This window comes from Balaenoptera borealis (assembly GCF_965194805.1).
Source record: "Balaenoptera borealis genome assembly, chromosome: 12".
In the NCBI taxonomy this organism is placed as follows: Eukaryota; Metazoa; Chordata; class Mammalia; order Artiodactyla; family Balaenopteridae; genus Balaenoptera; species Balaenoptera borealis.
Window position 1 is genome coordinate 84097114 of NC_138869.1, and position 26874 is coordinate 84123987.

Sequence of the window (26874 nt, forward strand, 5' to 3'; positions counted from 1 at the left end):
GGTTTTTTACCTCTTGATCCCTCAGGATCAGCACCTGAGGGGGAGTGATGGCAGCAGGAGAGGGTGGAGGGGGAGTTGGACTGCAGTGGAATTCCAAGAGGAGCTCAGAAGCTGGGCTGGCCCTGAGAAGCAGCAATGGCTTTGGGTGAGGCAGCTCTCTCCAGCCCGGTGGGCATCTTTCCTTGGGGGAAACTTCTAAGAGGAAGGTTAATGGGAAAAACTAGAGTCTCCACAGCTGCAGCTGGTCTCGAGACCCACGTAGTAGTCACTTATCTCCATCTTCTACTATCCATGATGGAGTCCCCTCCCCCTCAGCTAGCACTTTTGCTGGTCTAGGTGGCCTTCCTAAGTGCGATGACCAGGACTCTCATGCCTTGAGGGCCTGAGCTCCTGATCACCTTGCCCTTCTCAGGCTAAGGCTGCTGCAAGGGAGCACCAAGTAGATCATCTAAGGTCCAATGTAGTCTCCCATGCCTCCATTATATAGCAACGGGCCTACCTCCGGACGATTAGGGTCCAAGTCCTACTCTGGAAGGGGCAATAATTCGTCTTGACTGGAATCAACAAATATTCCTTGGGGGAGGGATGGATTTGGAGTCTGGAGTTAGCAGATATAAGCTATTATGTATAGAATGGATCAACAAATAAACAAAAAAAAATGGATAAACAACAAGGTCCTTCCAGAACAGGGTCCTGTTTCAGCAGGTGTTTTCTTTCCCAGCCTGCTGATTTCTTGACATGAGGAAGCTGAAGTGACTGGGCATCAAACAAAACTTGAGTGGGATTCCTGCTGTGCACGCTGGTGGAACATCCTCTTCCTGGGACCCAAGATCTGTACTCTTAGAGCCCAGAGTTTCAGGAACAGGAGAAAAAGTACTCCCAGTGGGTCTCTGGTAGTTTGGGGAGGCAGGGCCACTCCCCTCTACCCTTTGGTTCTCAGACCCGTGTATTCTAACTATTAGGGACACTGCACCATAGAATGGTGGTTGATGTAGGGAATATACTCTAAGGTACCACCTCCCAGCTGGCCTCTCAGTTGCATCTCAACAAGCCATTCCATTGCTCTGTGTGGTGCAGTTCGGGATAGGGCCACGGATCCCATGGTCATGCACCCACTACCACACCTTGTTTGCTACAAAGTGTGTCCCTTATTCAAATGTGATCTTTTGTGGGATCTCCTCTTAGTAGATCAAACATTCTGTAAGCCCTTGGATAATAGTGCTGAGGCCTGTAAAAATTTAATAAACAGAAACCTCAGTGAAGTAGAGCTGGGAGACCAGAAGGGGGAGCTCTCACACCCTGCTATGATAGCAGAGCCCAACAGGAAGAAGACAAGACTCCTCTTCTTTCCTGGCAAGGACTCAGCCAATGAAAAGCCTCAGACTCATTGTTTGCTACAGCCCTCCTTACTTCCTTTTACCCCTCTATAAAAGGGGTCTCCTTCCCTTGCTGTGCTGGGACTTGCATGTGGCTTGCCATGTGGACTCCAAACTGCAGTTCTCTGCTGATCTGAATCAACACATCTGCTGGAGAAATATCTGGCAGTCTATTTGTTTCAGGGCAATTTCCTATAAATAGGAAACGCAAACTCAGAGCTGTAATATTTAGGTTTTTTAAAAAATTGTTTTAATTGAAGTATAGTTGATCTACAATGTTGTGTTAATTTCTGCTGTACAGCAAAGTGATTCAGTTATACATATATATATATACATTCTTTTTTTTAATATTCTTTTCCATTATGGTTTATCATAGGATATTGAATATAGTTCCCTGTGCTATACAGTAGGACCTTGTTGTTTATCCATTTTTTTGTTTATTTGTTTATCCATTCTATATATAATAGCTTACATCTGCTAACCCCAGACTCCAAATCCATCCCTCCCCGCAAGGAATATTTGTTGATTTCAGTCAAGACGAATTATTGCCCCTCCCAGAGTAGGAGTTTAGTGAAGTTAATTTGCCACTAAGTGGCTGGTGGGTCTTCTCCAAGAGGTGGCGCTATATCGGGGACATAGGGCTGGTCTTTACCCTGGCAGGTTGGAACTTTGGTAGCAGCTGCAGCTAGAGCAGCTTTGCTGAGTGGAGCTGGTGCTACTGAGCCCATGCATACCTTTCATCCCTGCAACTGTGGCTACTTTGTTGTGCCAACAGATGAGGCTCAACAAAGAGGATGGCTGATGTCAACTGGCTGAGTCATTCTGTCTACTTAATGCTTAGGTTCTTCTGTAGTTTAGTCAAGAGTTCTGGGTGTGAAAACTGACTCAGATATGGAAACTGTGAGGGATCATGAGTTTGTATTGGGGCAGCTGCCCTTAGCCTCTTGATCGTTCATCCTTGACTATTGTGATTGGGAAGATTGCACAATACTTTTGTTGGCTGCCCATCTGTCTTGCCCATAAGCATGCTCTTTTCTATTAACCACCTCCACAGCTTTCTGAGGGTCAGGCCCTTCTTGCTGCCTCTCCAGCCTTGCCTCTCACTGCAACAACTGAACGCACTTTGCTTCCAATGGTTAAAGCACTCCCGTGATCTCTAATATCTCAGGCTATTGTTATTCCCATCAAAGAGCCCAGTTCTATAATGACATCGCTTACCATGAGCGCTGGACTATAAAGGAGAACCACCAGTACGTTTCTAAGTGAATCTGATATCCCTCTTACCAGATCCTGCCTTGCTGCTTTGGTAAATGAAGGGTCCTCTTAGCTCTCACATGGTAAATAGTCATCTGATTCAATTTCCAGCCTCGGGCTTCCCTGGTGGCACAGTGGTTAAGAATCCGCCTGCCAATGCAGGGGTCACGGGTTCAAGTCCTGGTCCGGGAAGAACCCACATGCCGCGGAGCAGCTAAGCCCCTGCGCTCTAGAGCCCACGCGCCACAACTACTGAGCCCACATACCACAGCTACTGACGCCCGCGCGCCTAGAGCCCGTGCTCCGGAACAAGAGAAGCCACCACAATGAGAAGCCCGCGCACTGCAGCGAAGAGTAGCCCCCGCTAGCTGCAACTAGAGAAAGCCCGCGCGCTGCAACTAGAGAAAGCCCGCGCGCAGCAACGAAGACCCAACACAGCCTCAACTAATTAATTAATTAATTTAAAATTTTTTCCAGCCTCAACTAATAAATCCACACAAGCATACCCCCTTCTATGAGACATTTGGTTCCTTTTTCCACTGTCTGCAAGAGAAGTTTGGCATTTTTTACTCATTGAGTGTGGGCATCATTTTCTCCAAGTGTCAAAGAGCCATCTTAGCAGTGTGTGCTGGGGTCCTGCCAGGTTCTAATAATCCTATCACCTAGGGAGTTCCCTGGCTGTCCAGTGGTTAGGATTCCGTGTTTTCACTGCCGAGGGCCCGGGTTCAATCCCTGATTGGGGAACTAAGATCCCGCAAGCTGTGCGGAGCAGCCAAGAAAAAAAAAAAAAAAAAGAATCCCATCGCCTAAAAGAATGCTCCCATATCAATTAACACTCTCATAGCCAACTTTATATTCTGCTTCCCCTTTACCCCACACTTGCTCTCTTATCTCTGCTGGTACATATCGACCATGTCCTCCCGCTCCTTCAAGAAACAGTCCCTTTTCTCCTCAGCAGACCCAGTATATCCCTGATGGCATTTGTTTTGAATAAAGGGTTATGTTATTGGCTATAATGGGTTGTGATGGGTCTAGTGTCAGGAAGGGAAATGTGGCAGATCCTGATGGGGGCACATGTTGTCTTCCAATGTAGAGACCTCCAGACCATTCTCAGGTGAGTGATGAGCGCGAGCCTCTGACAGGAAGAAGTGGGCCGTTTCTGGAGGCCAAGAGGCTTCAGGGAATACGCAAACTGAAGACTTTCATTGCATCAACCCAAACATCCACACCCCTTGAATCAGGGCCTCACTCTTTCCCAATGAGAGCTTGGATTTAGGTGTAGCGGACTTGCCAAGGGGAATTCAATCTTTTCTGGAGCCTACTACTTTTATGCTTAAATCCTGAGCCTGAGCTTCAGCTTCATCTGCCCTGCAGCTATATGAGATGCGAGTCCCACTCTACTCTGCCAAGGAGGCCCTCTGGCTTTTATGCTTGGCCTTTAATTGCTCATTCATTACCCTCTGCCTTTCCTTGTCTTTCTCCAGAATTTCTTTTGTCCCCAGCAACAGCCATCCGATACCATTATCCTTATAATTACTAACTTGCTCACGCTTCTCAAATACTGGTTCCGTTGCCCCAGCCAAAGCGTGCCCTTCCAAAGGCATGTCCTCCCAGAAAGCGTCACCAACCTCCCTGCTGCTGCGTGCCTGGCTTTATCCACACTCTGCCACCCACCCACCACGGGATCCTTATTTCCAGCCATCTGGTGGGTGACCCAGCTTTAGCATCTGCTTTCTTGCACGCAATCCTGCCACCACGAGCTAGGTTTCCTGCGAGGCAGACTCTGTAGTGGAGATCTGCACGCAGGAGATTTATCTGGAGGGTGCTCTGGGAGCAACATCTGTAGGGGTGTGAAGAAGCAGGATTGAGCAGAGAAGGAAGCCTGTGAGGCTGTCACTGCAGAGGGCTCAGCAGATTCTGTGAGGGTCCTAACAGAGCTGTCCTCAAACTGGGGACGTTGACCAGGCTTTGGATATGGGCTGTCCCTGGGAAGAAGACATAGTTTTGGATGAAGCTGCTCACTTCAGCAGAGGATGATCACAGGGAGCGGGGGCGGTGGGGGGGGGGCTTCGATGGGATCTGCCAGCCATCCACCCTCCGCCTCCAAGCAGCTGGAGGAGGAGGCGTGAAACGAGGAGCTGGGTTTGGGCAGCACACTACAGTGTCCACTGCTACATTTTTTTAAAGTTGTTATTATTGTCTTTCAGTAGTAAAAAAAAAAAAAAAAAAAAATCAAGTCATAAAAAAATGCTCAGGAGAAAAATGGTGACATCCTTTGAGTTATTTTGTCCACAGAGACTTCATGGTTTGTCCTGGGGAAGTTTCCCCACCTAAAGAATGGTCCAGACGTCCCACAAAATAAATAGAAACTTGGGAGAGGCTTGGTCAGTGAAACTGTGACAGGGGGTCAGTTAGCCTGGCATGACTCACCTGCCCCTAATCTACCCAACCCAGACCCAAAACAGGTGCATTGGGTGTGGACGCCAGGCTGCTCCGTAGCTGGACAAGCAGGCAAGCCTGTGTGACCAGAACAAACACATGGAGGCCTGAGAGCTTCTGCTTGGAGAAGGAGAAGTGGCACCCACACTAAAAAGAAGCATAAATCTGACGCCCAAGACCTTGAAAAATTATTTATGTCTTCACTGAAGCCTGGTGAAAGTGTGCAAGGACGTTTTATCATACTTCCTTAAAAAATTATAGTTCCTAAAAATCCTGTTTCAACAGCACTGTCTACAAAAAAAAATTAATTCATAATCAATCTAAGAATGAAATGGAAATCTTTATTTGAACCAACCTGAGGATTATAAGCCGGAGACAGTGTCTCAGAGAGCTCTGAGGACTGTTCCAAGAGGTAAAGGAGGAGGCCAGTATAGATGTGATTTTGGAGAAGGGAGTACGTGCAATCAAGCACGCATCTTGGTAGAGGTGACTGCTATTTGCGAGGAACAGGTACCTTAGTTAATGGTTTTAGTGCTCCTCTAAGTATGGGAAGATGCAAAAAACTGGATTCATAAAATTTTCTCCTGAAAATATCTAACTACCTGAGGGCCAGTTCTGTCAGTTTTCCCTCAGCACAAAATGCCTCATCCTGATCTTTGCCCTGAATTCCTTTCAGGGTGTTCTGCATAGGTCAGCGACTGCAGTGGCCAATGACTTGATCCTTGTGGAAATGGGTGGTGGCAACATTTTTCGTCTTACAATCCCTTCTCTTTTAGTCTTAATTTCAGTCAACGTTTCGGAGGCATTTCGTGATCATTTTGTCCCACAGCGCTAGGAATGCTCATTCCCAGTTCAGGCGAGGATTTGGTTGATAAGCCACTCAATGTGCTATTACTGGACTAGGCCCTGTTAACAGTAGCCAAAAGCCTCTAGATCACCTGTCTTACATTCCGTTATGGTCCAGGAAATGTTTCCCTCTCCTCGTTTCTTCCCATACCTAGAGTTACACTGTGACAATCATTGATCTTATGAACTATATATTTGGTCAGTCATTTCAAGTCACCCAATCTTCATTAATTTTATCGGAGGCTCGGTCAGACATTTGGTCATGCAAGAAACAATAATCTTGTACAATAAGCAGTATACAAGCAATATAGCTAGCAGCATTAATAATGTCATAAGTAAGTATTTAAACAAAGAGCTTCCATTAGGTGTGGCCCAGTATCTCCCCAGGTCGTCTGACCTGTCTGTTTTGCTTCAATCCCTGTCTTTAAGGGAAATGATACATTGTTGTTGTACATAAAGTTCACTAAAGATGTCTGCAGGTATGAGGTGAGTGGTGGGTCATGGTGACCCCTTAAGGATTGAGGAATGTTAACGTTCCTCAAAGGAATGTTATCTTCTGAGGAGTTAGGTGGCTGGTGTCAGAATAAGCAGGTATTTATGTTTGAGCAGGTATTTCTGCCACTGGGGAGTCTGGTTAATGCATAATGCAGATGCACAATGCACCTAGTAGAGGGGAGGGAGGAGGCCAAAGGGCAAATAAAATTTTTATATTTAAAATTTTCTCGTCTTGCCTTAAAATGTGAATTTTTACTTCATCAGCTCATTCCTAGGTTCCGTTCATCCAAGGCGTTGCTTTACAGATCTCTCTCCTATTGCTGGCAAACTCCGAAGACCCTTTCCTCTACCTGTGGACTTAGTGTTTTCTTTCACAAGTATATATGCAAATCAATTTTATGTATGCAAATCAGTTTAGCCTTTCTCTGCACTTCTCCCTTCTCCTGTCCTCATTATCCTCAACAGCATGCAAAGGGCAAACAGAGACTCATTAACTTGGTTGGGGTTGGGGGAAACTGTAAACTTGGACCCCGTCACCCTTGAATTGGCAAATATGTTGTATTTTTTAACTCTGTATTTGACATGATACACTTCACCAGATGAGAAGAACCCAATAATAATTAAAATGTATGACTCACCCCTTCTTTGGAGCTGCCATCTCATATTCTTATGACCTCCTATCCCCTCCTCAGTCTATTCACTGTCCATCAAAGTGTTTCTACCATGTTTTGTCTGGAGTAGACCTGGCTGTTCCACTTGTCCTTTTAAAGAATGCTTGTCGACTTGCCTAATGAGAACACACGAATGTGAGGTACAGGCTTGTGCATATATACACAAACACAATTTTTCATATAATTTCAATGAGTTCATGAACCCCTGAATAAGTCCCAATTAATAACCACTTAATTACTTTCTTTGTTGAACTCTCTCTCAGTTCATACAAATCTGACCCCTGAATAAGTCCCAATTAATAACCACTTAATTACTTTCTTTGTTGAACTCTCTCTCAGTTCATACAATCCTGACCCCCAAATTTTAGCTAAATACACTTGCCCACGACAAGATACAAAATCCATTTTCTTTTGGATATTGGCAAATGAATAATCCTTATAAATTTCATAAAGCATATATAAATTTTGTACCAGAGAAGCCAACATTTTTATTCCTTCCTTCCTTCCTCTGTTTGTTAGTCACTCATTCATTTAACAAACATTTATTTGCTGAGTACTTACTATTTTGGAGTAATACATTCATATGTAAAATTAATCTCCAACTTCAAGAATCAAAGCAGTTAATGGGAAGAAGTGTTATATAAATAGACAACATTGATGAAAAAATTCATCAATAGTCATTCTAAGAAAGACATGGAAATTTTTATTGGGGGGCAATTTGAGGATTATAACCTGGGAGACAGTCTCTCAGAGAGTTCTGAGAACTGTTCCAAAGCAGTAAAGGGGGAGGCCAGTTACGTGACTTTGGAGAAGGGGGTACATGCACTTAAGCACGCATCTTGGTAGAGGTGACTGCTATTTGTGAGGAACAGGTAACTTAGTTAATGGTTTTAGTGCCCCTCTAAGTATGGGAAGATGCAAAAAACTGGATTCATAAAATTTTCTCCTGAAGATATCTAACTACCTGAGGGCCAGTTCTGTCAGTTTTCCCTCAGCACAAAATGCTTCATCCTGATCTTTGCCCTGAATTCCTTTCAGGGTGTACTGCATAAGTCAGTGACTGCAGTGACCAATGACTTGATCCTTGTGGAAATGGATGGTGGCAACATTCTTTGTTTCACAATCCCTTCCCTTTTGGTCTTAATTTCAATCAAGGTTTGGGAAGCATTTCGTGACCATTTTGTCCCACGGCCCTAGGAATGCTCATTCCCGGGTCAGGCGAGGATTTGGTTGATAAGCCACTCAATGTGCTATTACTGGACTAGGCCCTGTTAACAGTAGCCAAAAGCCTCTGGATCACCTGTCTTATATTCCATTATGGTCCAGGAAATGTTTCCCTCTTGTCATTTCTTCCCATACCTGGAGTTACACTATGACAATCATTGATCTTATAGAACCATATATTTGGTAAATCATTTCAAGTCACCCAATCATCATTAATTTTATCAGAGGCCAGTCACACATTTGATAATGCAAGAAACAATAATCTTGTACAATAGGCAGAATACAAGTAATATTGCTAGTAGCATTCACAAGATCATAAGTATTTAAGTGAAGAGCTTCCATTAGGTGTGGCCCAGTATCTCCCCAGGTCATCTGACCTGTCTCTTTTGCACCAATTGCTATCTTTAAGGGAAATGATACATTGTTATTGTACATAAAGTTCACCCAAGAAGTCTGCAGGTACAAGGTGAGTGGTGGGTCATGATGACCCCTTAAGAATTGACAAGGAATGTTATCTTCTGAGGAATTATGTGGCTAGCGTCAGAAGAACAATCGATCTTTATGTTTGAGCAGGTATTTCTGCCATTGGGGAGTCTGGTTAATGCATAATGCAGATGTACAATGCATGATAGAGGGGAGGGAGGAGGCCAAAGAGCAAAGAAAAGTTTATGTTTAAATTTTTCTTGTCTTGGGACTTGCCTGGTGGTCCAGTGGGTAAGACGTCATGCTCTCAGCGCAGGCGGCCCAGGTTCAATCCCTGGTCGGGGAACTAGATCCCGCATGCATGCCGCAACTAAGAGTTTGCACGCCACAACTAAAAGATCCCGCATGCTGCAACGAAGATCCCGCGTACGGCAGCTAAGACCCAGCGCAGCCAGAATAAATAAATAAATAAACAAACAAAATTTTCTTGTCTTAAAACATGAATTTTTATTCCATCATGCATATACACACAAACACAATTTTTCATATAACTTCAGTGAGTTCAAGACCCCTGAATAAATCCCTGTTAATAACCACTTAATTACTTTCTTTGCCGAACTCTCAGTTCCTAAAATTGTGACCCCCAAATTTTAGCCAAACTAAAATACAGTTGGATGCCCACGACAAGATACAAGATCCATTCTTTTTGGATATTGGCAAATGAATTGCCCTTCTAAATTGCATAAAGCATATATGAATTGTGTACCAAAGAAACCAACGTTTTTATTCCTTCCTTCCTCCCTCTGTTAGTCACTCATTCATTTCACAAACATTTGCTTGCTAAGCACTTACTATTTTGGAGTAACACCTTTATGTAAAATCAATCTCCAACTTCAAGAACCAAAGTAGTAATGGGTAGGACTGATGTTTAAATAGACAATTACAATTGTGTGCTGTGACAAGGGTCCTGGAGGAGCAGGAAAGAAAGGGGTGAGGGGAGGTGTCGGTGGGGAGGGCACTGAATTCAGCCTGGGAGTTGGATATGGCTGATAGTGGTTTCAGGGAGGGCCTTTTGGACAAGGAGGCGCATGAACTGTATCTTGGGGAATTGTTGGAGTTTTCAGATGACAAGAGTGGGAGAAAGATGTTCCCTCCAGAGGGGATAGCATTCTCAAAGACCCAGAGGCAGGAGGAAGCATGGGAGAGCTTGTCACTGCTGTGTTTGGGCTGGAGTGGAGCGTGGCCATGGAGACTGTCGCGAGAGGTGAAGTAAGGGTCAGTTCACAGAGGGCCTGCAGTGCTGGTCTCAGGAATTTACTCCTTAAGCTCAGTGGGATGTGGAGCCTCCGAAAGCTATTTATCAGGGCATGATGTCATCAAATTTGCATGTGGCTTGGCAGAGTCTTGTGGTACTCACGCCTGTGCGTGGAGATTGCTTCTCTATCAGATGCTTTTAAACCCTGAAAACAATAATAATGAATGGAAATGATAAATGACTTGCTTTTAATGCATTAAAATAGGTACTTGGTTGTACCTTTACATAACAGCATTCTGAGCTGCTTGCTTTTAAATGTTCTTTTGAATGGAGTTCAGAAGAACTCCAGAGCCGTGGGTGTAGCATGCGTACCTCACACCCAGCTTATCAATGTTTCAACTTGGCACCTAATGTAACCTCTAATACCAGTGGAGATTCAAATATTGGGATTGTTTATCATTTCACATTTTTCCCACTTTCTTTTCAGTTTTTTTAATGATTATATTTTTAGTTTAAAACAGAGAGAAAATTTTAATGAAGAAAACACGCCTAGAGCATCAATATCCTTAAATGGATACTTTATTTACTCACATATTTATAATGTGCTTTTATGAATATAATACCCCTTCCCTGATTAGCCTGTGGTCTATTTGCTTTACTTTCCAGCTAAATTTGCATCAGAATTTAGGTTAACTCAAAGGCGTAGATAATGCCTGCGAATGTCATTTGTTATGGTATATTGCAACAGGAAAAAACATTTAAATCCAAGCACTGATGGGGTAGTAAGAAAAAGACAAATTTTGGCAACAGACAGATTTGGGTTCAAGAACCAATTCTGTTAGTTACCAGAGATATAACATCGGGCAAGATACTTAACCTCTCTAAATCTTTGTTCCCTTTATGTAAAATAGAGCTAATAATAATTTCCTTGCAAGATTGTTGAGGTAAGTGAAAGAACATGTATTCAGAGCCTTGTATAGGTGTTTCAAAAGTAGCGGTTAAACAAACACGCAAACAAAAAACTAAAAAGAAATAAGTAAAAATAAATAATAAATAATAAAAAAATAATTTAAAAACAACAAACAAAACAAAAAAAGAGGAAACAAATAAGCAAACAAAAAAGGGGTGGTTAATAGTAGAAAGATCACTGTGAAGGTGACTCGGATGTGGATTCTGAAGTTGGTTTGGTTACCAAGATTAGATACAGAAGACTTACTAATAATAGGAGCAGTTAGCTCAGGAGGCAGTTGCAAAGAGGAAAGAGAATACCTTTTAAAATTATTCAAAACTTGATGATTACATTAGGGTAACCTAACTACTGTCAACCCCCAAATCTCTATCATATAATATAATAAAGTTTTTATTTCTCACTCTGTGTTAGTTCGGATCTTCTGAGAGCAGATGCCAGGATGAGATTAGACATGCAAGAGATTTACTGGGGGAAATGCCTATGAAGGACAAATAGGAGGATGCCAGGGGAGGCAAGAAGAACTTTCAGACCACAGTGAAGCTCTGACACCTGCAAAGGAGAAAGCCAAGAAAGGAGGATGGGTAGGAAGCGTTCAGTGTAGTCCCAAGAAAGACTCAACCAGGCTGATGGAGAATCCATAGTCAAAGTCACCTGCTGGAGGAATCCCAGGTTTTGCAGGAATGGATCCAAATTTGTACTCCCACTAGACTGTCATTGGCAGAGACCAGCCCACGGAAAGTATAGGCTTGGCACAGACACAATGATAGATCCAGTGGGGCAGAGCTGAAGCCATAGTACATCTTGTTCCCCCCAGCAGGAGATCTGAACAGCATGCTTTCATGACCCCACACCCACCTCATCATTGGTCTCATGCGGATCAGTTTTGGGAGTTGCAGATTTCCATCAAGTCATTCAGGGACCCAGGCTCATTATATGTATGGCTCTGCCCTCCTCCAGGTTTCTAAAGATCTCTCCATTCAGTTGGCAGATACTGCGTGAAAGGTTTCTATGGGTTTCACCTGGACTTTGCTCACACTACCTATGTTCAGACTACATTGGCCAGGACGCAGACTCATGGCTCCACCTAACTGCAGGAAGACTGGAAAACACAGACCAACTGCATACCCCAAAAACCTTTTTCACAAGGCAGATGAGGGACAGAGCAAAGTCCCCAGTTTCTGGCTTGGATTACTGGATAGATGGTGGTGCCACTTGTTGAGATGGAAAACACTGACTTCAGAGGAAGAGGAGCTATCTGGTAGCCAGCTACACATTCAGATCTGGAGCCCAGGGTTAGAGATAACCCAGATGGTGGTTGACACCATGAATTGACAAGTCTCAGCACCAGAAAAGAAAAGGACAAGAACATAAGTCTGAAGAATACCAAAATATAAGGGACTATGTGACTCAATGCCTGTTTGGATCTCCTTTTAGCGTGCTTTCCTGTACAGCAAAGTTGGAAAGCTTAAAACGTCATTTCCCAGACTCCTGGCAGCTAGGGTTTCCAAGGATGTGATTTAGGTTCTGCCAATTAGACGCCCTCATGTAAGACTCCAACTGCCAAGTGGAATGAGTGGGGCCAGGCAGGGCGGAGGCACCCCTTTTGCTGGTGCTGAGGGCGCAGCCCTAGTTCTCAGGTGGGCGGCCATCCCAGCAGTCTCCTGGTTCAGCAGGCACTTCCCAGTGGTGGCAGGAGCTGCAATTCCCTTGGCAACTCGGTCCTAACATTATCTTTGTTCCTAGTAACTCAGCTTAGGGTCTTCAGCTCGCCCATGGATTCTATAAGCCAATGAATACCTTGTAATGATCCCTTTCCTCTTAAACTAGCCAGGGTGGGTTCTGCCCTTTGCACCTAAACCATCATGGGTATGGTCACAGAAACCTTAGCCTTTGAAAGAGGCTGAGAAGGAAAGGCCAGAGAAATAGCACTAAAACCAGCACAGACTGCTGCCCCCAAATCAAGGGAGGGGAGAATTTCAATAAGTGGTCAGCAATTAGATGCTGCAGAGAGGCCAAGAGAGATACACATGTAAGGTAGAATAACACAGCCAGGTGGTCACAGGTGATCCTGACAGGAGCAATTTCAGTGGAACATAGTAGGGAAGGAAGCCAGTTGCAGGAGGTTTAGGAAATTCTTCTATTTTATTTGGACTCAACTTACGAAGCAAGAGGGAGGTATTATAGTCAGGTATTACTGTATGATTTGAGAGGTACAAGGAAGATTATTCCTTGCTTATTTTTTTCATATAAATTTATTTATTTATTTATTTTTGGCTGTGTTGGGTCTTCGTTGCTGCGTGCAAGCTGTCTCTAGTTGCGGCAAGCGGGGGTTTCGTTGCGGTGCATGGGCTTCTCACTGCGGAAGCGTCTCTTGTTGCAGAGCATGGGCTCTAAGTGCGAGGGCTTCAGTAGTGTGGCACGTGGGCTCAGTAGTTCTGACTTGCGACTCTAGAGCGCGGGCTCAGTAGTTGTAGTGCACAGGCTTAGTTGCTCCGTGGCATGTGGGATCTTGCCGGACTAGGGCTCAAACCTGTGTCCCCCGTATTGGCAGGTGGATTCTTAACCACTGCGCCACCAGGGAAGTCCCTATTCCTTGCTTATTACCGTGAAATCCAACACGGCAGTCCAATCCCTCTAGATGGAGTAATTTGTTTTCTGGTATCATTTATTTGAGGGGGCTCTAGCCCCAGCTCTACCAGGTTCTATAAAACAATTCTCTGAACTTCCATTTTTAAAAGAGGAAAAGATCCCTTAAAAAGGGGTGTACTAATAACTAGCCTGCCTCCTGCACAGGCAGAATGGCATAGGAGATAAAAGCACAGGATTTGGACTTGGCCAGACTCAGGCCTTAATCCTGGTTTTGCCACTAGTTGGCTTCATGGCCTTTGGCAAGTTGCTTATACTTAGCTTTCTCCTCTGTAAAATAGGGATAATATTGTCAACCTCCGAGAGTGGTCATGATGATTAATCGAGGTATGTAAGGCATTTGGCACAGGGTCTGGCGAGCAAAAAGTACTGAGTAAATGACAGTTCATTTCATAAGTGGTCAGAAATACCTTTTGGGAAATAATGACCATGACTGCCTTCCTCACAGGGTTGCTGCCAAATGAGATAATGTACAGGAAAGCAAAGTATAAGGTCTGTTATTAGAATGAATATAGACAATGAGAAAGGTCACCTCTTCAACCATAAATTGACTGAGTTCCTTGACAACTAGATTGTGCTGGGGAGTCGGTGGGGAGGGCAGGGCCAGGAGAGGGAGGAGCTGAGATGGATTTCAATCATTATACAGTTTTTCCGAGGACTGACCCCTGTTTTGATAATAGACTCTCCCCCATAAACGGACAGCTGATGAATGTACACCTGTTGGTACAGATGGGAACCCTGCCTGGTAGAGCTGGGTAAGTGGAACAGTAAAGGGAGCAGATATATTTACTTGAAATTAGGTGAAAGAGTCATACATCAAGAACCTCATTCTGGTTGGGTTCAATGCCAGACTTCCCTCCCCTCCCTGCCTCTTTCTGGGCCTCTGCAGAAAAGACACACCAACTCTGTACAAAGTAAAAATTCAAAATAGCTTACATGGAAATAAACCACCTGCTTGTACAGAGAAGAGCAGAAATCCCTGGAGGTGGGCAAGACACTTCCTGCTTCCCTGCCCAGCCCAGCCTGCTCTTGACCATCCACGACCGCAAAGGCGTGGACTTAAACTCCACTCTCTCCAGCCTCCTTTCCTTGTTTCTCCTCCCAGGAACACATCCATAAGGGTGCCCACACCAAAGGGGGCCTCCTGATGTCACCACCCCACCTCGTATCCCACCCCCACTCCATCCATTTACTTTATCCTTGTACCTGTTAGAGACTAAATACAGCCGGGAGAGTGAGTTTTTCACTGTGGATTATTTTATTTTTTCAATTCACTATTGTTCTAATCAGCAATCGTCCATCTTCCTGGTCACCTCATTCTATGGAGTGAAACATTTAAAGCCATGTTAGAGTTCAAGGTGAAGCTGCCCCCTGAAGCTGGAGGTACCCTGCAGCCCTAGGCTTTACTCACTTGGCTGGTGTCAGAGACCCTGAGGGGATGGGCAGAATGGGCATGTGGGCAGAGGCGGTGTGACCAACTCTGCCACCTGCTGAATAGGTGGCAATGATGGCTGAGTCAGTCTGTTAAGAGGGATGGCCCTGGCATTGTCCCAGAAGAGGCTTAGTAAATCCCTCCTGATTGCTAACCTCTGAGACCTCACATCCTATAATTTCCCAAGACAGACCTGTCATTACAAATGCTCAACCTCATAATCACAGCCAAAGCCCAAATGTTCTGAAGAAATGGGGTGTAAGCTTGTACTAAAAAAAACCCCAAAAACAAAAAACACAATGATAAGGAGCTATTTGCCCATCAAAGACATTCTGGAGAGCAGATCACATGTACACATTGCACTGCCTGCCTCCCTCTTTCCACATCTACAAAGTCCCTACAAGCCACCAAATCAGGACTATATTGTGGCTGTCCTTTCTGCAGGCTCTGTTCAAACTTTATAAAAGATAATTTAATTTTATTCAACTCAACTCACTGAGTTGATACATTTATTTTAGCATCTATTCTATGCCCAGCACTGTGGGAGTGAGACATGAATTAAAATATTAGGGCTGCCTTGAAAGTACCTTCAACAGAGTTAGAGAAATAAGCACGTTTACTATTTCACAGTGAAGACTGAGGGCAGTAGACACAAGTGCATTTGGTTTTCGTCCCCTCCACCCTAGACTTTCTGAAGATCATAGCCCTCCCTCTTGCCTTGGGGGAAGAAAATGGAAATCTTTATCTGAGACTTATTCCTCCATGGGATTTGAACCTCATAGGGAATTTTGCTTCATTCATCCACTTTCTCTTTCACTGTCAACCTCTTTGCCCTTGCTCTAGAAACATGTTTAAATCTAACCTATCTCTACATTTCTTTCTCTTTCTTCCTTTCCTCTTGGGATACTGTTTTTCTTCTTCCATTCATTCACTCATTTACTCATTAATTTAACAAATACATAGTGATGGACACTGTGGGCAAGTCCCTCTCCTAGGCTGGAGACATAGGAACAAATCAGATCCTTGCCTTTTAAGAAGCCCACTTTGTGGTCGAGGAGACACATTTATTTATTTATTTATTTTAACTTATTTTTGTCTGCAGTGGGTCTTCATTGCTGCACATGGGCTTTCTCTAGTTGTGGCGAGTGGGGGCTACTCTTCCTTGCAGTGCGCAGGCTTCTCATTGCGGTGGCTTCTCTTGTTGCAGAGCACGGGCTCTAAGTGCATGGGCTTCAGTAGTGGTGGCACGCGGGCTCAGCAGTTGTGGCTCTAGGGCTCTAGAGTGCAGGCTCAGTAGTTGTGGTGCATGGGCTTAGTTGCTCCACGGCATGTGGGATCTTCCCGGACCAGGGCTCAAACCCGTGTCCCGTGCAATGACAGGCAGATTCTTAACCACTGCACCACCAGGGAAGCCCCAAGGAAGCACATTTAAACAGTTGTATTTTGGTGCCACCTTTATCCTTCTTTTCATTGTCAAACTCCCTGGAAGAATAACCACCTGTTCATTACTCATTCCCTGTGGCCCTCCTAGCTCTTCAGAAATAACCATCAGGAACATCAGCTGGGACTTCCTATTTCCAAATGTCCAATCCTCACCTTTGTGCTCACTTGTCCCAGCCCTCTTGTGGGATGTCTACCCTGAGACTCTGTTGACTGGGAATTTGAAAATTCTATGCAACAGGGTTATTGTGAGGATTAAATGAGATATTGTGTGAAAAGTTCCTGTCACATGGTAGATGCTAAACAAATATTAGTCCCTTTTCCTTTGATGACACTATACAGTCTTTTTAGTTTGTTTATTTTTTAATCTCTCTTACTTAGAATTTCTTTGCAGGATCTTTATCCTCCCAATTCCCCTGAATTGCAGGCATTGCTTAGTGGAAACTAGCTTTTGGGGGGGGGGTCCCCTCACCAAAAATCCAGGGCAAGTCCAAGATTTCTGCCTGGAGAGTCTCTCCCTTCCCAACCTCCCCCCTCCCTGACTCCTCCTATCCCCCACCCTTTTGCGAGTGGTTTTGATGGAGCAGATCTGAGCATGGCAAGTCAGAGTCTTGCATCCTCCTGGACAAACAGTGTTTGGTTCAGGAATGGCCTGGAGACTCCACAGCATTATTGCGGTCCTTGAGATGTCTACTGAGGCTTCTGGGAGTGAGGCCCTTTTTTCCCACTGGGCTTGAAAGCCTGAAGATTTAAGACCAGATAAAATGCAGCCATCCTGCTCCCAAGAGGGAGACCTAGCCAATGAGTGGAGCTATAACCAGAGAAAGCAGAGCCAAAATATAGTGAAAGAAAACCTGGATCCTGGTGGCATTATTTGGGCCTCTGCGTCAACTCACACCTGAAAGCAACATAACTCTTGGACTTCCTTGCTTCCATGAGCCATTAAGTCCCCTTTCTGCTTAAGCATTAATCCCCTTTTGGATTGAGTTTTCTGATACATATAAGCAAATGAATTTTAACTGAGAGAGAGATACATTAACGTTCACTTCCCGGTCAACCACAAATACTCATCAAGTATCTTCTTTGTGCTAAGGATTGAGCTAGGACCTGGAGACCATTGTAAGCTACACCCTATCTCTGCTTTCAAGAAGCCTGTAAGCTAGTAAGAGACAAGTAAATAGATAATGACAAGACAGTGCCATTAGTACTCCAAAAGCGGTTTGTACAGCATGTTATGGAAGCACAAAGAGGGAACATGTAAATTGTCTCAGGGAATCATGGGAGGCTTTCCGGGGGTATAATCTACATGGAGACTCAAAGGATACATAGCCAGGCAATGAGAGGGGGGAGGGATGAAGAGTATTTCCTGCAGTGGGAAAATGGTAAGCAAAGCTCAGAGAAAATAGCACAGGACATTTTGGAGACTTGTAGGGAGTGCACTAGAGTTCTAGGGAGAGGGTCTATCAAAAGTGGAGAGAGATAAACAAGAGCTAAACCACGAAGGATCTTGCAAGCTTAAGGAGTGTGAGTGGAAATATGAAAGGCTTTTAACAGGGGAGTGTGTGGACATGGTCACCCACTGCTATGTACACAAATGTCTCATCCATTCCCACAACTGTACATGTCTTCTTCTTCTAGGTTGATGATATCCACATCTAAGTCTCAGGCCTCTGTCCTGAGCTCCAGATACATAACTCCATGTGGATATCCTATGGGAACATCAGATGAATGTCTTCATCTTCCTTCTCTCTCGTTCTGCTCAAATCCCCAGATTCAGTCATAGCGCTGTCCTCTTTCCAGTCACGGGCTCTAAAGCCCTGAGTCACCTTTCTGTCTTCCATTTCCTACACCATTGTGCCATACTCAGTGGTTGCCAAGTCTCAGCAATTCCATTTTCAGAATATCTCGTTCATTTTCATGTGAACTGAAGGAGCCATATTTTTTTATTTCCCAGAAAGCTTTCGCATCCCCTTTCTTCTGGTAACTGAGCGGGTATATGACCCAGGCATTGCTACTCATGATGTCTGTGGCAGACAGATGCTAAGGTGACCCCTCATGGTCTCCACTTCCTTGGGCTCATGCCCCTGTGTGTTCTCCTCTCTTTGAGTGTGGGTGGAACCTATGACTTGCTTTTACCCAACAGACTATGGCAAAAGGCTATGAGCTGTCACTCCCATGTTTACATTGTGTTATATAAGACTTGTCTTGCTAGAAGACTTGCTGTAGAGATTCTTCTGGCAGGTTTGATGAGTAAGTGGCCATGTTGGGAAAGCCCAGTGACAGGGAATTGTGGGTGGCCTCTAGGAGCTTAGGGCAGCCTCCAGCCAATAGCCAGCCAGAAACCAGGGACCTCAATCCCACAATAGCAAGATGATTAATTCTGCCAACTACCTGAGTGAAGCAGACCTTGCCCAAGTTTAGGCTCTAGATGAAAACCTAGTGCTGTCTGACCCCTTGATTGCAGCTTTGCAAAGAACACAGTGATGTTTTGCCCAAACTCTTGACCTATAGAAACTGCGAGATAAGACATGTGTCTTGTTTTAAGCCACTAAATGGGTGGTAAATTTTTATGCAGCCATAGAAAACTAATGCAGTATCCCATTCCCTGTTGCATGGCAAATATGTGAGTTGGTTATCAGCCATTTCCCCCTATGTTCTTTCTGTCAGACACTAACTGTGTTTTAGGTTTTGAGCACCCATGTGCTTTATGGGTCCCTCTCCAACCCTATGGGGTATAGGTTGATTGGTCTAAACCGGTCTCATTTATTCCATTTGCCTCACCAATGATTGACTGGTTGAACACGGGTCTATGACACAATTCTAACAAACAAAACTGAAGAGGGTTCTTCCTGGGAAGATTTCTTCATCCTAAATATAGATGCAAGTCAAGGACTTGCTTCTTCCTGCCCTGGACCTGTTATAAAAGGAGATGATTCTTGGAAATGCAGCAACCTGTCTTGCCCTTGAGGGAAAGTCAAGAGAACAGCAGAGAAGCCCACCTGGGACCCTGACATCATAGAATCGCTATTTTAACAAACAGTAACCTGCCTCAGAATTTCTTGTAAGTAAAATATTATGTTATCCTCATGTTTAAATCACTTTAAAATGGATGTTCTACAGCTTCCAGCCCAAAACACTCTGAAACCTTGTAAAAAGTTCGGAACCAGGGATGGGCATGCGACCAAAGCAGGGCCTCTCAGAGTCATATACTGGGATTGACGTCCCGATTCTGGACAAAGTCCTGTAGGCTTGCTAAACTGGGGAAACAGTCTTTACCACCACATTCGGAGGGCTTCTGTACCAAACTCATAGAGAGAAGGAGAATGAGGGAAGAACAAGGCCAAACTCAGAGAGAGAAGGAGAGACTTAGCAACAAGGAGTCCCCATACTGTCACCAAAGCTCTGCTTTCCTGCAGCTCATACCATTCAATTCTCTGGAATACCCTCATGTTCTTCTCAGCCTTGCCAGCAATAAATAAACTCTTGCTTCCCTGGGTCTGAGTTGAATTTCTATCACTTTCACAGAAAGAACCTCAAATGCTACACTCTCTTTTCAGCCTTCTAGCACCTGCAGTACCCTTGCGGAATTTACTGCCCACTAGTAGGTCTCTCTCCCCCTCAATCTCTTGCTTCTGTGTATCTGGTTACACCATCTCCTTCCTGAAAAGCCCCCAGGGCACCTCATGGAAGGCAGCTTTAAGCCAGAACTCCTCAGATTCACATTTACAATCTAGCCCCAGCCTACCTTTTCACCATCTTCTATTACAGAGTTTCTTAAACTCTTCACTTTATCATTACCCACAACAAGAAATATTATAACATAATATATAATACTATAAATTATATATAAAATATAGAATATATAAAAAGGAGAAAAGATTGTGTATTATATATAGTAAGGGTAAACATTGCTTTGTAAATCATTTGTTTTAGTTACATGTGTGTTTATATATATATAGTCAAAATGTTAAAAATGCACATAATATACATATATTTATATATCATATAATGTTTAACTATATATTATATCTAATATATATGCACTATAAAATTATACACTATATATTATAAAATATATATTATATGTTTAAAGTAATATATATAATTTATAATTAAAATGTATATATGTAATGTATGTGTATTTTTTACATTATGACCCTATATATATGTACATACACACATATAACTAGAAGATAAGTTTTACAAAACAATACGTACCCTTACTATGTGTAATACGCTACCTTTTTTTTGTTCCATTCATTCTTTTTATTTTATTTTATTTCATTTTATATCTTTACTGGCATTGATTTACAACATTCATTCTTTTTAAAAATGCTGGTTGTAGTCAAAAAGTTCCTCTCTTCACAAGAGTGAAAAATGAGATTGCTTTGCCGCTCTGAGCTGCAGTCGCTGTAGATACAGGGGGTTCGAGATGTTCTGTGCCGTGAGGAGGGCCGATGGGGGAGTAGGGGCAGAGCAGGATGCCCTGGCTTGGTCTCCTCAGCTTACGGTACCTCTGAGGCATAGGAACGCAAAGTTGGCCTGAGGGCTGTAGTTTGCCAACCCCTGACTAGAGTAAGGTAGTTGCTAGTTACTGTTTGGGTGGCTTGAAGATGTCAGGACTGATGTCATTGTGATGATCTTTGTCTTTCCCTCATGGTCTCAAGATGTCTGCTTCAGCTCCAATCATAACATATGCATTCATGTCAGAAGAGAAAATTAAAAGGGACCATGACCGTCTCCTTTACTAACAGAAATTTTTCCAGAGCCAAGCCTAGCAGATTTTCTTTAAGTTGCATAGGCCAGAACAAGGTACATGGTTTCATTCTCAGGCAGATTCTCTCAAAATGGCTGTCATTATCCCAAAGGCAGCATTGAGTTTACATGGTCCTTGCTAAGCAGATGATGTAGAGAAAAAGTGTGTCTCTTTACTAGTGATTCCTGCTAGTCCCAGAGAAAACACCAAATGGTCCAGTTTGGGTTCCATATTCATCCCTGCTGCCAAGGGTTAGGAAACTCTGATTGGCCAGCCCGGATCCATTCCTGACCCACAGGCCAGGGAAAGTGGAGCTATGTGATTGTCAGCACCGCCATGCGAGGGAGGTTGAGCTTCTAAAGGAAAAGATGCCAAGTAGAAACCGATCACCACTACAGAAGGGAGTTGATACACTGCTGCTAAATTCAATTGAGGTATCATTAAGAAGTTCTACTCAAGGTTTTAATGGATTTTTAAATGCTTTTATCCTGGCAGTATACAGAAATATATTTGATATACAGTATATATAGTATACAGTATATATTTGATAGTATTTGCCTTCAAGAAATGTACAGAGGCCTCCTTGGTGGCACAGTGGTTAAGAATCCGCCTGCCAATGCGGGGGACACGGGTTCGAGCCCTGGTCCAGGAAGATCCCACATGCTGCGGAGCAACTAAGCCTGTGCGCCACAACTACTGAGCCTGCGCTCTAGAGCCCGCGTGCCACAGCTACTGAAGCCCGTGCGCCTAAAGCCCGAGCTCGCGACAAGAGAAGCCACCTCAATGAGAAGCTCGGGCACCACAACGAAGAGTAGCCCCCGCTCGCAGCAGCTAGAGAAAGCCCGCATGCAGCAGCGAAGACCCAACAAATAAATATGTTCTAAATATCACGTAGACTAAGGATGAACCAAATCCAAATTCCTCTTGAAAGGGGTCTAACTGGCAAAGCTTGGGTCAGGTTCCTTTTCCTGGACCCTATACCTGTGACAGGGATGGTTTCATCATATTGGGAAAAAAATAGCCGCTGGGAGCCTGTTGCTCTTACAATGTGGATGATAGCACAGGAACAATATTGGAAATACTTAACAATTGGTGTGAGATGGGCTTCAGTCATTGAGAATGGACACCAGCCATAGAGAATCAGTGCAGCTGGACCAGTCTAGCCTGGGATGGGGAAAGAAGAGGACAAGTTCCCAGCAGATGGAAAATAATTATGAACTGGGCTGTTAATCCAAGAGTGGTCTGTCCAGAGTCTATGAAAAAATATTCAAGCCCATGTTAAAAACAAAGTAATAGTGTTCCTGGAATTTTTTTTTTTTTAGCAAGTAGAGGGATTATTTAAGTGCCATTTTGGTTTCTATTAGCACAACGGTGTGCTAAGTGTTGCAAACAAGGAAAGAAAAATATAGCACAGGACACTCCCTACCCTCTGCCTTCAGGAGCTTTCGTTCGAGACAGGAAAAATTTACAGAACCAGGCATTAATTGTACAGGGCGCACAGTGAGTGCCCTGGGAATCAGAGAGAGGAGAGCTCCCTGTGGACCAGAGAGTCAGGGACACCGTCAGGGAGTGGCTGAGGACGCTTTCTATGTCTCCTTTCACCATAAAGATTTTCCAGATTCTATGGATTAATGAAGGGACCCCATCTGGACCTTTTGGTTTTTTTTTTTTTTGGCTGCATTGTGTCTTCGTTGCTGCGCACGGGCTTTCTCTAGTTGCGGCAAGTGGGGGCTACTCTTTGTTGCGGTGCGCGGGCTTCTCATTGCGGTGGCTTCTCTTGTTGCAGAGCACAGGCTCCAGGGGCGCGGGCTTCAGTAGTTATGGCACGCAGGCTGAGTAGTTGTGGCGCACAGGCTTAGTTGCTCCGTGGCATGTGGGGTCTTCCCGGACCAGGGCTTGAAACTGTGTCCCCTGCATTGACAGGCGGATTCTTAACCACTGCGCCACCAGGGAAGTCCCCCCATCTGGACTTTGAAGGTTGTATTCAAAAGGTCCGAGGGAGCTTTTTGTAAGTCAAGGTTGGGACTGCGCTGGAACCTTTCTCAAAATGAAACACCAGCCTTCAGAATGAAGTACTGATGCATGCTACAACATGGATGAACCTTGAAAACATCATGCTGCATGAAAGAAGGTAGGCACAAAAGCCACATATGGTATGTTTCCACTTACATGAAATAACCATGATAGGCAAATCCATAGAAACAGAAAGATAATTTGTGGTTGCCAGGGGCTGGAGGGAACAGGGAACGGGGGGTAACTCCTAACAGGTTCAGGATTTCTTTTGAGGATGATGAAAATGTTCTGGAATTAGTCGTGACTATTGTACAACCTTGCAAACATACAAAAAAAATTTAACTGTATACTTCAAATTGGTGGATTTTATGGTATGTGAATTATATCTCAATAAAACAAAAACAATACAAGGACAAATCTTAAAAAACACCAGCCTTCTGATTAGAAAAATCTTCTTTCTCTTCTTTGCTTCGTTTGCTATACTTGTCCTACCTACACCTGTGTGTGAATGTCTGTTTATTCACTGACAGCCCCCTAATCTGTTACACCAGCCTAGGACTCCCCTGCAGCTGACACCTTCCTGGAGATCCCATAGGCACCTCAAACCCAACCTGATGAAAATAAAATTGTAGTGTTGGACCCTAACCTCTTTTTCTTCCTGTATTTCCTCCCTCAGTTGATAGCTCCCCTGACCATTCTGTCATTTAAGCCATCCATGTGTGAGTCATTCCTTATTCAATCATTTGTGTATCCATTCAGCAAATCTTTTTTAAAAACCTGTCACATATCAGACACAGGGCTCTGTGCTGGACACATAGCTGGGAATGAGACACACATGGTTCTGGCCCTTGTGGAGGACCCTGGGGAGACTAATCAATCATTCCAACACAGTGAGATGAGAACAATGGCCCGGGGGTACAGGGAGCCAACTCCTACCCCCAATTACTCACCAAATGCTATTGATTTTGCCTTCTAAGTACCTCTTGAATCTGGTGTTTGCTCCTCATTCAAAGCACCCTTGCCTTCCTTCCTTGTCTACATGACCACAGCTGCTTTCTTAACTGGTATCCTTGTCCCAGTTTCTCATGCCTCCAGCCTTGCTAGTCTCAAATCCTCCTCCCACCCTGCTGCCAGAAAGATCATTCAAAAACAAAACGCCTCCTCATGCAATTTCCTTATTTATAATATTTTATCTCCTATAGTGACCCAACACACCTGAAGGCTATAACATGCTCCCATCAGAGCAAAGGCTAGAGTGACTTATGACATGAAGAGGGTTGACCCTCTTCCTCAACTCCGGTGGAGAATCATTGTGTAGTTCAAATTCCTTCCCAGGACATGCCATGTCCTTCATAAGGTGACCCCTGCTTACCTCTCCAATCTCACTACCATGGCTCCTCCCATGTGGTTGGAGGATGGATTTTCTTTCTCCAGTTTCTCCCAATCCCCATAGTCTACTCATCACCAAGCTGAGAGTGCTCCCCGAGGCAGAGACATTGATAGACTTATTATAAAAATTCATCAATTCTTTGTTGCCAGGTAGCTGAACTGAGGCCACATTAAAGTTCTGAAAATCTTTCAGATATTTGACCCTGAGGCCAGTTCATGGTCTCTATCCCACACCCACTTGATTGAAGCCCCCATCCAGTCCAGCAGCAGAAGTGGATGGAACTGAGTGATTGACTACCTCCATAAGACTCAGCTCAAGAAGAGGAGGGACACTGGGCAGTGCAGGGAGAGGAAGAAACAAAAGCGTTTAAATGGACCAAGGAAAGGAGGCAGGAGAGAGGAGACAGAAAGAGCCGGACGAGGAGAGATGGCTCCCTGCCCTCGCTTCCTCTGGGAGTGGACCATGTGGCCGCTGGGCATGTTGACACTGAGTCCTGATGCAAGTTAAAGGAACTGTGTGGGTAAGAAGAGCTGCCCCCAAACATCTCTTCTCTTGAGGATTTTATACAAGTTGGAACATGCCCAAAGCAAAGAACTGCTTTTACTTTCTTTTATAATCCATGTGTGTTGATAGCTAGGAACACTAAAACTACTTGGTTGGGGATGGTACCATCGCATCCTTCCATTGAGGGGTGTGAGCAGGGGTTGCACCCATATGTGCCTACACTCTAGCCATCGCCATTCCCCGTAAACCGGGCTGTTGTGTGCCTCTGTGCTCTCACACCTGCTGTTCCCTCAGCTTGGAATGCTTCCCTCCCATCTTATCTGCTTATTCGACCTCATCCTTCATGGCTCACCTTGGAGCTTTTGCTGACCCTCTTAACGCTAAAAAGCTATGTGACTAGCACCTATTCTGCTTTTTCCATAACATCCAGTGTGCCTCTCTTATAGCCCTTGTAACACTGTATTGTAATTGTTTGTGTGTCCTTGCCACTAGATTGAGGCTGAGGGGTTGTATCATGTTCATCTCTTTATCTTTAGGTCTTAGCAAAGTGCTCTTAGCAATCTAGGTCATTTTCAATAAATAGTTTCTGAAGAGATGAAAGAATTAAGAACAGAATACTGCATATTGAATAATTGCCACATATCCCTTTGTCGCCAGACTAAATCTTATTTAGTATCCTCACAGCATCCTAATAAGGAGCTTCCCTTCTCACCTAAACAATTTGCTGATCCCCTTGTTAGAAGTGTAGAAGGGTCAGGGCTAATTGGATTTATCTAAACAGAAGATAGGGAGAAAAAGAGAGAGAGAGGGAAGAGAATGATGGGGGGTGGGGAGACTTAAAGCAGCCAAGCCTCATCTTGCTGCAAAGTTTACTGGACTCAATCTCAATAAAATTGGATCAGCTGGCACAGTTGTCCTCCAGCCCTGATTTAATAGAGGGACAAGTGTTGAATGCACCATTAAAAGGGTATGTGGAAGGAAGGGATCCAAAGGAGCAGGTCAAAGGAGACAATCATGCCCATTAGTGGCTGTGAAGAGAAGGGACACATTGCCTATTGCACGCATGTCCCCTCCAAGAACCTCGGGTTCCTAGAATCTGAGCTCGCTGAGGCTGACCTCCCTGCCTCCTGCTCCTGTGGTACCACTGATGATGAAGTGACTGACACAGTTCATTGCTGCCTTGAGCAGGTTACCTCTTTTAACAACTATTTTAAAAAGAGAGGGCTTCCCTGGTGGCGCAGTGGTTGAGAATCTGCCTGCCAATGCAGGGGACATGGGTTCGAGCCCTGGTCTGGGAAGATCCCACATGCCGCGGAGCAACTGGGCCCGTGAGCCACAATTACTGAGCCTGCGCATCTGGAGCCTGTGCTCCGCAACGGGAGAGGCCGCAATAGTGAGAGGCCCGCGCACCGCGATGAAGAGTGGCCCCCGCTCGCCGCAACTAGAGAAGGCCCTTGCACAGAAACGAAGACCCAACACAGCCAAAAATAAATAAATTTAAATAAATAAATTTAAAATAAATATTTAAAAAAAAAAAAAAAAAGAGAATAAAGATTCTCGTTTGTTGTTGTTATGAGCTCAGAAGCACAGTGCCCACAAAGCACCCTACAATTGCTATAATTAACTTTATTATATTTCTGTCCTGTAATAATCTACACTTAATTATAGTCCATGAGAATTATACTTAGGTACAGAACAATGAACAACAGCCATTCATTTGTGTATTTATTTTATTAAGGC

The 26874-nt window shown here is 44.2% G+C and overlaps 1 protein-coding gene across 5 annotated transcripts in view; it reads left to right on the forward strand.

Moving 5' to 3' along the window:
• The window catches only part of PAQR8 (progestin and adipoQ receptor family member 8), a 104229-nt gene that overhangs the window by 28282 nt on the left and 49073 nt on the right, over positions 1–26874 (forward strand). For 2 of the 5 annotated variants that reach the window (XM_082346277.1, XM_082346276.1), the window contains exon 1: positions 18110–25150. The gene's annotated coding sequence lies outside the window, so the exon portion shown is untranslated. Of the gene's footprint in view, positions 1–18109; positions 25151–26874 lie in introns of those variants that run through there. The other 3 variants (XM_082346274.1, XM_082346273.1, XM_082346275.1) reach the window with 3 other exon arrangements.